At 43.3% G+C, this 11,385-nt stretch overlaps 1 protein-coding gene across 1 annotated transcript in view; it reads left to right on the plus strand.

Annotated features, from left to right (window-relative positions):
• GALNT10 (polypeptide N-acetylgalactosaminyltransferase 10) overlaps nucleotides 1–11,385 on the plus strand; it is a 136,780-nt gene that overhangs the window by 91,132 nt on the left and 34,263 nt on the right. The window lies entirely within an intron of this gene.

An 11,385-nucleotide genomic window follows, 5' to 3' on the forward strand; every position in this document is an offset into this window, starting at 1 on the left:
TTATTCTTCGGCTGAGCTGAAAGTGTTGATGGAGATTGGATTTGAAGGGACTCATGCTTTTGGATGTATATAATAAGACTCGATGGATAATATATTTGGGTTGAGCAAACGGTTCCACATAGAAAGTTCAAAGTGATCTATATGACATAAGATAACATAGAGCTATATGGAAAGAAGCAAGAGGGGTGGAACACATCCAAATGTCGATGCAACAAAATCCACAGTACTGTAATCGGAGATAAGCAAATTGTCAAGAGGTCTGTATAAGAAATTCTTCCACATTTATTTAAAAAAAGCTCAAAGCGGGTGAATCCTTCCATATTTAGCTTGCCAGGTCTTTATTTTTATAGATATTCAGTTTGTGTTTCACTCTATATATAATGCGTGACAGACTTATCTAGGTCTGGTAACTCATATTCGCAATGTGTGGCATATGTTGTGGTCGACTCCGGAACAGTGCGCCCAGGACCAATGGTGTACAGTGGAACCAGGGAGCATGTCTCTCACCGATACACAGCAGCCACAATGAAACACATTAGGTATGTATGTATGTATGGCTTTATTTATATAGCGCCATTAATGTATATAGCGCATCACAGTAGTAATACACACGACAATCATATAAATAACAAATAATACAAATAACAGATCATGGGATTAAGTGCTTAAGACATAAAAGTAACATTTAGGAAAAGGAGTCCCTGCTCCAAAGAGCTTACAATCTAATTGGTAGGTAGGAAGAACATATAGAGACAGTAGAAGGGCATTCTGGTAAATGCATCTGCAGGGGGCCAAGCTTTATGTATCCGGTGTATCGTATTGGCCACGGAGATACTCGTATGCTTCGTTAAGCACGTGTGTTTTAAGGTGGGTCTTAAAGGTGGATAGAGAGGGTACTAGTCGGATATTGAGGGGAAGGGCATTCCAGAGGTGTGGGGCAGTCAGTGAGAAAGATTTAAGGCAGGAGAGGGCTTTGGATGCAAAGGGATTAGAGAGGAGACATCCTTGAGGAGAACGCAAGAGTTGAGATGGTGTATAGTGAGAAATTAGGGCTGAGATGTAAGGAGGAGCAGAAGAATGTAAAGCTTTAAAAGTGAGGAGGAGAATTGAGAGAGATGCAGGATTTGATAGGAAGCCAGGAGAGGGATTTGAGCAGGGACGCTGAGACAGATTTAGCAAAGAGTAGAGTGATTCTGACAGCAGCGTTTAGGATAGATTGTAGGGGAGACAGGTGAGAGGCAGGAAAGCCGGACAGCAGGAGGTTACAGTAGTCGAGACTGGAGAGAATGAGGGTCTGTGTCAGTTTTTGCAGTCGAGCAACGGAGGAAAGGTCGTATCTTTCTAATTTTGCGGAGGAAAAAGCGACAGGTTTTATATGTGAGAGAGGAGTTGAGTGTGCTCCCTAGGCAGCGTGCTTGCGCTACTGGGTGTATGACAGAACTTCCAACAGTAATGTGGAAGGTAGTAGAGAGGCCAGGTTTGGGATGAAATATGAGGAGCTCTGTTTTTGACGTGTTAAGTTTAAGTCGGGGGAGGGCCATCCAGGATGATATCGCAGATTGACATTCAGAAACTTCGGTCTGTACAGCTTGTGTAAGGTTAGGGGTTGAAAAGTAAATGTGTATTTTGTCATCATAGAGGTGATATTTGAACCCAAGAGATATGATTAGGTCACCTAGAGAGAGTGTGTACAGAGAAAAGAGGAGGTGTTTCAGGACAGAGCCCTGGGGTACCCCCACAGAGAGATCGATAGAGGAGGAGGTGTTGGCAGAAGAGACACTGAAAGTACGATGGGAGAGTTGGAGGAGATCCAGGATAGATCTTTGTTACGAATACCAAGAGTATGGAGAATGTGAAGGAGAAGAGGGTGGTCCACAGTATCAAATGCTGCAGAGGTCAAGTAATATGAGCAGAGTGTTATGACCTCTGTCTTTGGCAGCATGGAGGTCATCAGTTATTTTAGTGAGGGCTGTTTCAGTGGAGTGAGCAGTGGAGAAGCCAGATTGTAGAGGGTCTAGGAGAGAATAGGTGTTGAGAAAATGGAGCAAGCGAGAGAATACAAGACGTTCAAGGAGTTTAGAGACAAAAGGCAGGAGGGAGACAGGCCGATAGTTAGAAAGACAGGTAGGGTCAAGCTTGCTGTTTTCGAGTAATGGTATGACTGTTGCATGTTTGAAGGAGGAAGGAAAGGTACCAGAGTAGAGAGAGGAGTTAAAAATGTGTGTGAGCATAGGGATTATAGTAGGAGCAAGAGGTTTTAGGGAATGGGGTCAAGAGGGCAAGTGGTAGTGGAAGAAGAGGAGATCAGCAGTTACACATCCTCCTCTGTGACAGTGGAAAAAGCGTAAAGGAATGCAGGAGGAGAGTTAGGAAGAGGTGTAGGATGGGGGGAGGAAACAGAGGGGATGTCCTGATGTATGGATTCCACCTTTTCCTTGAAATTGTCAGCAAAGTCCTGAGGTGAGATGGAAGAGGAAGTGGTAGCTGAGGGTGGTCTGAGTAGGGAGTCAAAGAAAGAGAAGAGTCGGGAGTGGGTTAGACTTGTGTGTGCTGATTAGTAAAGAAAAGTAGGTTTGTTTAGCCTGAGAGAGGGCAGAGTTGAAACAGGAAAGCATACATTTGTAGTGAAGGACGTCTGCGAATGTGTGAGATTTCCTCCAGAGGCGTTCAGAGCAACGAGTGCAGGTGCGCCCATGCGCGTGTGGGAATTTTAGAAGGGCGAGAACGGCAGAGAGAGAAAGCAGGGCATGTAAATCAAGAGAGGAGGATAGGGCAAAGTTGTAGTTCCTGACCAGGTTGTCAGGGTCTGGAGCAGGGCTGAGAGAGGAGAGGGAGGAGCGTAAAGTGGAATCAAAAGCTGGTAGGTTAATAGAGCGCAGGTCTCTGCAGAAACGAGGGGTAGGTGGAAGGGGAGAAGCGAGAGAGAAAATGAGATGATGGTCAGATAGAGGAAGGGGGGAAATGGAGAAATCAGAGAAGTTTTTAGTGAAAACCAGGTGTAGGTAGTGGCCATCCTTGTGGGTGCTGGCCGCAGTCCACTGTTGAAGGCCAAAAGAAGAGGTTAGAAAGAGAACTGAGGAGTTCCATGGTAGAGAGGGGTCATCAATATGGCAGTTGCAGTCCCCAAGGAGAAGAACAGGAGAGTCTGAGGAGAGAAAGAAAGAGAGAAACGAAAGGGATGAGTGAGTAGAGGTAGGTGGGCGATAGATGACAGCCACGTGGACAGGGAGAGGAGAGAAAATCTGGACAGTGTGAGCCTCAAAGGAGGGAGAAGCAAGAGAGGGAGGAATAGGAAGGGTTCAGTGGCCGCAGAGAGAAAGAAAGGCCACCATAAGAGGGCAGCTTCCAGAGTCAGACTGAGTGAGCCAAGTCTCAGTAATAGCAAAGAGGAGCAGAGTGTGAGAGAAAAAGAAGTATTGCATAGAGAGGAACTTGTTAGACAGGGACTCAGCATTCCAAAGGGCACAGGAGAAATGGAGAGAGGAGGGAGGGTGATAAGGAAACATACTGCAACAGTCTCTGTGATGTTGATTAAAGTGGTATAGTCACAGGTTTCTGGCTGCTGGATGTAGCACGGGCGTGCTCCCTGCCGCAAACGAAGAGCAAAATAGAAAAGGTGGATGGTGGTGCAAAGCTAAAAACATGATGGGCTAGAAAGCCACATGCTATAAATAATAATTATTCAACACAGAAAAATGGAGGACCGCAACAAGGAGCTCTCTAATGTATTTCGATCTACGACAGCGCTTTGTCAAAGAGTATGTCGCAAGTATATACATGGCGGTTTAAATACACTTAGGCCCGGGCCATAGAGGGGTGAGGAGAGCGGAGGCGCGCTAACGCTGAGGCTCGTCTGCATTAGTCAGCGCGATTCCACGGACTTGCAGGCGAGCGCGAAGGGAGCCACGGGGAGGTGGTTGGAGGCGGGGCAGTGACGTCGTTGGGCCAATCGCCCGCGACGCACTGACGTCAACGTCAAGGCGCCGACGTCACGGCGCCGTGACGTTGGCGCTGCTTCAGGCTGATTGGATGTTTTCAGCCGACAGCGCGCTGAAAAACAGCTTGGCGCTCAGCTGAAAACTCCAAAGCCTCCGCACGCCTGCGGACACTCGCGTGAGCCCCCTCTCAAGGCATCCTCATTGAGGATGCAGGGGCTCAGCGCTGAGCGTTCGCACGGCTCAGCGCGGCCTGTCCGTATATGGACTCGGCCTTAGCCTTTCTGCACGTCTTCATAGGGCCAAATGTTATTGTGAACACCTGGTATTCACCTGGCGATCAGTCTGAATTGAACCAAAAGATTAAAATCAACTGAATAAAGCATGTCTGTGGAAAAACGGATAAGTTTGTATCTTGTGAAGTCAGGGGTTAACAAAAAGCAGCCCTAGGATACTGTAATTCTAAACAACTGATTAAAAAGACATATATTAAAAGCAACCGTAAACACGACATTTAAGTACAGCACCTGATAGTTATATCTGGCCATTTATACATTTATATTTATATGTGTAGATATGTCAGGATTGATTCATAAACATGTTGGCCATTTATGTTTATATATCAGGTGCTGTAGTTAAATGTGGTATTAATGTTGCTTTTAATATGTACAGTATTTTTAATCAGTTGTTTAGAATTGCAGTATCATAGTGCTGCTTTGTGTTAACCTGTGAGTTCACAAGATCCCCTTTTTATGTTTTTCTACTGACATGCTTTATTCAGCTGATTTGAACATTTTGGTTTGATTTCGACTGATCGCCAGGTGAATATCATGTGTTCACAATTTACATTTGGGCGCAGGAAGGCTAAGTGTAAACAAACCAACGTGTATACATGCTATCTACGCTTTGACAAAGCGCTGACGTAGCGTGAAACACGTTAGAGGGATCCTTGTTGCAGTCCTCTGTTTTTCTGTGTTAAATAAATATTTTTTTATAACACTTTTTTTTCCAGTCCATCATGTTTTCAGCTGTGCACCGCCATCCACCTTTTTCTATTTTGCTGGATAGAAGCAAGTATATCCATGTTGGATAAAACCTTGACACACACACATGCATACCAACCTGGTTAGTCTATAACCAGTTCTAGCTTTCTCTCTTTTGTATGTATATATGTACACACGTACACATGCCCAGATCCACAATAGAGTGCTAAACTTTTGCATGTCTCGGCTCACAATTTATATAAATGGGAGTAAAAGTGTGCTTAAGCTTGGCACTCTTTTGTGGATCAGTGCCACGGTGCTCTGTAGGGAAAAGGTGCTTAAACCCTGTGCAAATAAGAATACACAAATCAACTTCAAATAAAGGAGTGGGTAGAAAGAGCATTCATCCTAATTAAGGGCCTCATGCAGAGAGCAGCGCTATTTAAAATCTCGCCATTTTCCGGAGAAAATCGCGCAAAAAAACAGCTGAAAATGGAGAGGTAGGAAAAACGCGCCTTTTTTTTTTCTATTTGAAAATCTCGCCGCGTGGCTGGCGAGAAACTACATCTCGCCAGTCTGAAAAATATCCGAATTCAGAAAGGCACGCTCGCCATCTAGCGGCTGTTTTTGGCGCGATTTTCTTCAATTTTCTCCGCCAACTAAAGTTGGCAAGAAGCAGGAGCTCGCCGGCTATAGGAAAACAAAAACAAAATGCGCGATTTTTTTTTTCCCCTTTCAGCTGCGCGCATCTCCTCATTTACAATTCTCCACATGCAGTAATGCTAAAAATAGCGGATTTCGCCCATTTCTGCATATGGAGAATAAAACTCTCCATTAAACCTACTTTTTATTCCCCTCTCCAATTTTAAATAGCGCTGCTCTCTGCATGAGGCCCTAAGTATTTTAACTCCAATCGTAACTTTTTTATCACTACGTTGAGTTTTGTTTAATCCTTAAAAAAAAAAAAATGGTTGAGGGAGCACACACTGTTTTCAGTGTTAAGTCATGAGATGCAAGAACAGAACAAATAATTTTTATCATTTATTTATAATGCACTAAAATATTCTGTAGCGCTGGACAATAGGGTTGGCAGATGAAAATACAATAAGTAACAAACATATTGTTACAGTAGGTAAGGAGGGCCGTACCCCAAGGAGCTTACAATTTATAAGGAATTGTAAGTGGAAAGGTACAGGGAAATGAGAATGTTGGGGTGTTCCAGATGACTGCTTGTTAATTGAAGGAGTTGACGTTTGGGAAGAATTTTGATTAATTATGCGCAGGTAGAGCTAGGGTTGCCAGGTGGCTTCTCCAAAAATTCTGCACATAATGGTGAAAGGTGCGACGTGCTCGAGACACACACATACACAACCCTCCCTCCGCTCCATGCTGTTTCCTCCTCTCCTTGGACCCACCGCCAGGCTCCTGACACCTCCTCCTGATTGCCTCATTACCCAGCAGCAGCCGCCAATCAGGATGGAGGAACCTGCCCGGCCCCCTAGCAACAGCCCTGCTCTCCCTGTTCGGTGAAATCCTGCGGCCCCACAAGCCAGTCAGTTCACGATGTCCAGAGAGATAATACTTGACACATATATGTCCAGTATTACCTCTCATTTTTTACTGGACAGTGTGTCCTAATACAGGACAGTCTGGTTCACTAATGGACACCTGGCAACCCTAGGTAGAACTGTGCAAGTAGGATAATGTATGAAGATGGAAATACTTCAATATGCATCTGAAATACTTTACCCAACCCAATAATCGAGCAGCTGTAAGAGCAGCGAATGACAGCAAACGACAACACCATTTGACTGACGCCTTTGGGGCGACTAGGGTGTTATGTCCGAGATTCTTTGGTAGAAATGATAAAACACCAGCACAGCACACAGAACCTCATGGCAGACATGCAGGGACAGGAGCTGATGAACTGCAGGTGGTGTCTTAAAGTACTTATTTTCTTCATGCTGTTAACCCCGTCCATGCTGGCTTAGTGGACAGAGGCAGTGAAGGCATATTGGGGAAGCTCTATTACGGAGACCGTCTTTTGGGGCAACTCGGATGTTATGTTCAAACAAATAACGCATGGCCATTTTAAAATTGCATAATATGGATCTTGTTTTGCAACCATGCTGCTTAGTGATATAACTTTACAGTGATCTTAGAGATTCCTGAAATACATAAAGTGAATAAGGCGTTCACCCACTCTAATTTGCAGCCATTGCGCTTTCGTCTCAACAAGCACTAGCATAAGCAAAAAAAAAAATTTTATGCAGCCCTTCGATCAACAGTATGCAGGCACTAATTGCTTGCTTGAGGGCAGCATTTAGAATCCTTCTAGTCACTATAATGTTATCTTTTATAATTTCTGTTCTATAGGAGTAAACTGACAGTGATTAATTTTTATTGGGGGGGTGGGGGAGAGAGACCTTGAAGAAATCAAAACACAAAGTAAATAGCTGTGAATCAAATTTGCATGAATGGCTGAGAAGTGCCTTTAATACTGCAATGATCCTGACTTTCATTTGGAACATGCTGCAGGCAAAGGGTTCTAATTGCAGGAAGAGCATAAAGAGCACAGACAGGCGATACTAAACTAAAGCATCTTAAAAGGCTTGAAAAAGCACTCACTTCTGTAAGAGTGCTGCCTCATCGTTTAAAGTGTGCTGAACTGGTATTTAGACCTTTTAATTCTGAGGTTTAGAAAATCAATACAGACAGTTAGGTTATGGGGATTTTGGTGGTTTTTACATACAGTTACAGAATCAATGCTGGATTAGAATTCCAATATTGTCATAAACGTCTGCCTATTAGAAGGTATTGCATGAAGTAATGTTGTGAATATTGGAGCATTGATTCTCAAACCTGTCCTTTTAGATCCCCCTCCATTACAGATTGGTTATGGCTTACAATGAATTGGCAAATTCTATTCAATTCACTTAATGTACATATTGATTGGGATATAATATACAGTATAGGTGTATATTTTTATAGCACCAATCGGGTGCGCATCAGATTACCATCTATACAATACAGCTAATAAAATATTACAGATGACATCAATACATAACATTGGGAGAAAGAAGTCCCTGTCCCAAAGAGTTTACAATCTAATCAGAGGTGTGTCTGTATATAGAGAGGTATTTCCCTTGAACAAGTTTATAAAATCAGGAAAGCATAAAAAGATTGCCACAATCCATGTAATGAATCAGTATCTGTAACTTTGCTTCTTGTAGAAAAGACTGCTGTATTTATTTGTGTTAAAGCAGCCGTTCAAGCTACCATTTTTTTTTTTAAATTCCATTCACTATGTGCATAAATACAATCTGCACACTGACAAGTGATTAGCTAAATTGCAGATCGATCCGTTCTCCCGTGATCGATCGGCAAAGATTCGACTAAGGGGTTCACTAAATCACTTTTAGTGATGCAGAAGAATACCCAAGATGCAAAGTTCTCTGTGGAAGATCATGTGACCAGGCGGGTGATACAATTGGTGCACTGCTGGAGAGAGGGCAAAAGGGGTGTGCCAGAGCCCGTCGCAGAAGAGGAAGGGGATGTGACTTTGTAAATGGTTGCTATAGAAACAAAAATGCTTGTTACATTAGAATACATTAAAATGTCTTTAAAAATTGTAGCATTTAATTTATTTTTTTAAAACAAGTATTTTCTCATAGTACAGAACTGATTTATTAATAAAAAAAATACATTTTATTAAGGATGGATAGGCTAATTCAGTTTGAAGAATTGAAAGAAAAATATCACTTCCCTCATTCGGAGCTTTTTAAATACAGTATATGTCAGAAATTGTGCAAAGCAGGCTCTCCAGGGAGAATTCCAAAAGTCCACTATATTTGAAGATCTGTGTAAAATAAGAAAGTACCAGAAAGGGCTAATATCATCATCCTTAAAGTATGTTATTATAGGCAGCTCTCCATATGGAAGTTATTAGAACAGTACTGAAATGAAGGGTGCATGGGAAAAATGGAGGGACCCCTAATCCCTACCAAACAACATATAGAACACAATTTGTGTTCCCAGCACACAAATAAAACACAGACGTTGTATACGTCGTTATTAACTCAATGTGTATTGATAAGGTAACATATCACACCGCAACCTACTGCGTACAACAAACTAAGACTAAAAAAAAAGTGTAATGCAGACAGGCACAGTGGGAGAGGAAGGGGGAGGATAGGGAGTGGGGAAGGGAGAGGGGGAAAAAGTGATATTACAGAACAGTGAGGAAGGGAAAAAGCCCTAAATGGAACAAATGGAGGGAAACATTAGGGGGGCAATGTTTCGGGGTCAACATCCCCTTCTACTGGCCCACACTAGTGGCACACCAAAATAAAACCGGTCAGTATAATATATCTCATATAGAAATGAATTGCATCGTGCCTGGTGTGTCACACAAAGAACTACACCATATGGTACTAAGTGATAACTATATCACAAAATAAGCTACACCAACCACAGCGCAATGTGAAGATACAGTAGGAGAAACGAAGGCATAATCAAATGAGGGTGTCGAGACAATTGGTGGTATACTAACAAATCATGTGCAGACAGCTGTTGTGCTGATGGATAGATAAATGGATCCACAACACAATGTGCTGGAACAATACTGGCAGCAACTCGCTGATACCTAAGACAGTCCCTGACTGAGTAACAGAATTTTAGCATGCTGCAAACGTGTAAAAAGTATAAGAATGCTCAATGGGAAAATCATAACATACACAACTAGAGTATTGCAGATAACTAAAGTACAGTATAACCACGGTAATCCTGCTGTACCAGTGTAAGGCCGAGCTCACACTGCCTGCTACGCCGTGCGCTTTCATGCGCGCCTCTGCCGCGCGCTCCTTCAGTCCAGCGATCTGTGCTCAAGCTGCAGGAGTTGGGTCGCGGCGGGCAGTGCAGAGGATCAGCTGCTCACACAGCCCCACATCACCCCGGAGGATGTGCTGGCGCTGCAGAAGATCACAGCTGGTCAGTGCTATGGAGCTTGGATGGGGGGAAGGCAGGATGTATTTATTCACCGTTTATTATTCTGCCCCAGCTCCTATTGCGCCCAGACAGATGCAGGTGGCCTGTCTCCCGTCTCCCGTCCCCCATTCCCACAGAAGGGCCATAGCGACCCTACCCTTCGATTTCACTGCCGAGTCTCAATTTCAGCAGCCAATCAATGTAAACGTCTGGACATTGATTGGCTGCTGAAATTGACGTCACGCTGCTGCAGCCGGAGATCACAGATTGAAAAGACTCCCACGACTGCAGCAGCGTCGACATCGTACTTTGCAGCCAATGGTAGTTTCAATACTGAACACTACCATTGGCCACCAGGAATCGGTGACGAACGCGCGCGTGCACGTCGTGTAGCGCGCTGTGTGAGAGGGGCCTAACAGGCTAGGAAAAGTTACAATAATCCTGCTGCCAAAACGTAAGTAACAAGGAAAGTGATACGTGACCCGGTCTCTGCAAACTGTCAGGTAGCTCTCTCTCATCCTTATACCAAGGTTTGACTAAATTGAGAGAGGCTCCAGCCCATCAATATATGGAACAGAGGGCCAGGGATTTTCAGGTGGAAATTACTAGAGGACTGGGAAGACATATGCGATATTGCGGGTAAGACATCCATATGTAAAGTAACAAAGGAAAATATATACACAATTATGCTAAGGTGGTACTACACCCGCAAGAGATTTTCAAAAAAAATGTATCCAGAAGCATTGGGTAGATGTTAGAGGGAATGTGGACAGATAGGAGATTAGGCACATATTTGGTGGTACTGCAGAATTACTGGGGAAAAAATATTGAAACTAATAAAGCATGTGGTGGGTATTTCGACATCATACACCCAATTCTAAGAATTCTGGCCAAACCAGTGGAAGATGTGAATCACCATACGCTCAAGTTAATTTCGCATATACCAACAGCAGCTAGGTGGGCAGTGGCAGTGGCAGCAGTATGGAAAAAAACACTTCCACCCTCCAGAAGGAAGGTTATCAGGAGAAGAGAGGAAGATTACCTCATTCCTAAACCATACTACAAGGAAGTCCTACAGGGTGTGGCATACAAGAAGTACAAGAGGGTAGGAGAGATAAGTAAGAAGAGAAGATACCTAAAAACTAGGAGGAACGGACTGAGGGAAGGGTTCCAGGAAGGCTAATGGTAGGCCAAAAGTGGAAGTTAAATTTGAATTCCCTGTTAAATAAAATTGTACTATGCTAAGGAATGTGTATTCTTGATGTATAAAAAAAATTATGTTAAATATGGTTGTCCCCCCCCCCTCCATCTCTTTCTCTTTTTTTGTACCCCCTCCTCCCAAGTTATTATTTTTTAAAAACACGAAGTTTATTGCTTGAACTGCAGCTTAAACAAACAAACAAAAAAGTTTTCCAATTAGAAGAGCATTAATCAGGAGCAAAGGTTAGATTACTTTGATAATTATCATGGTTTTCATATCA

This window comes from Ascaphus truei, chromosome 5 (assembly GCF_040206685.1).
Source record: "Ascaphus truei isolate aAscTru1 chromosome 5, aAscTru1.hap1, whole genome shotgun sequence".
Lineage (NCBI taxonomy): Eukaryota > Metazoa > Chordata > Amphibia > Anura > Ascaphidae > Ascaphus > Ascaphus truei.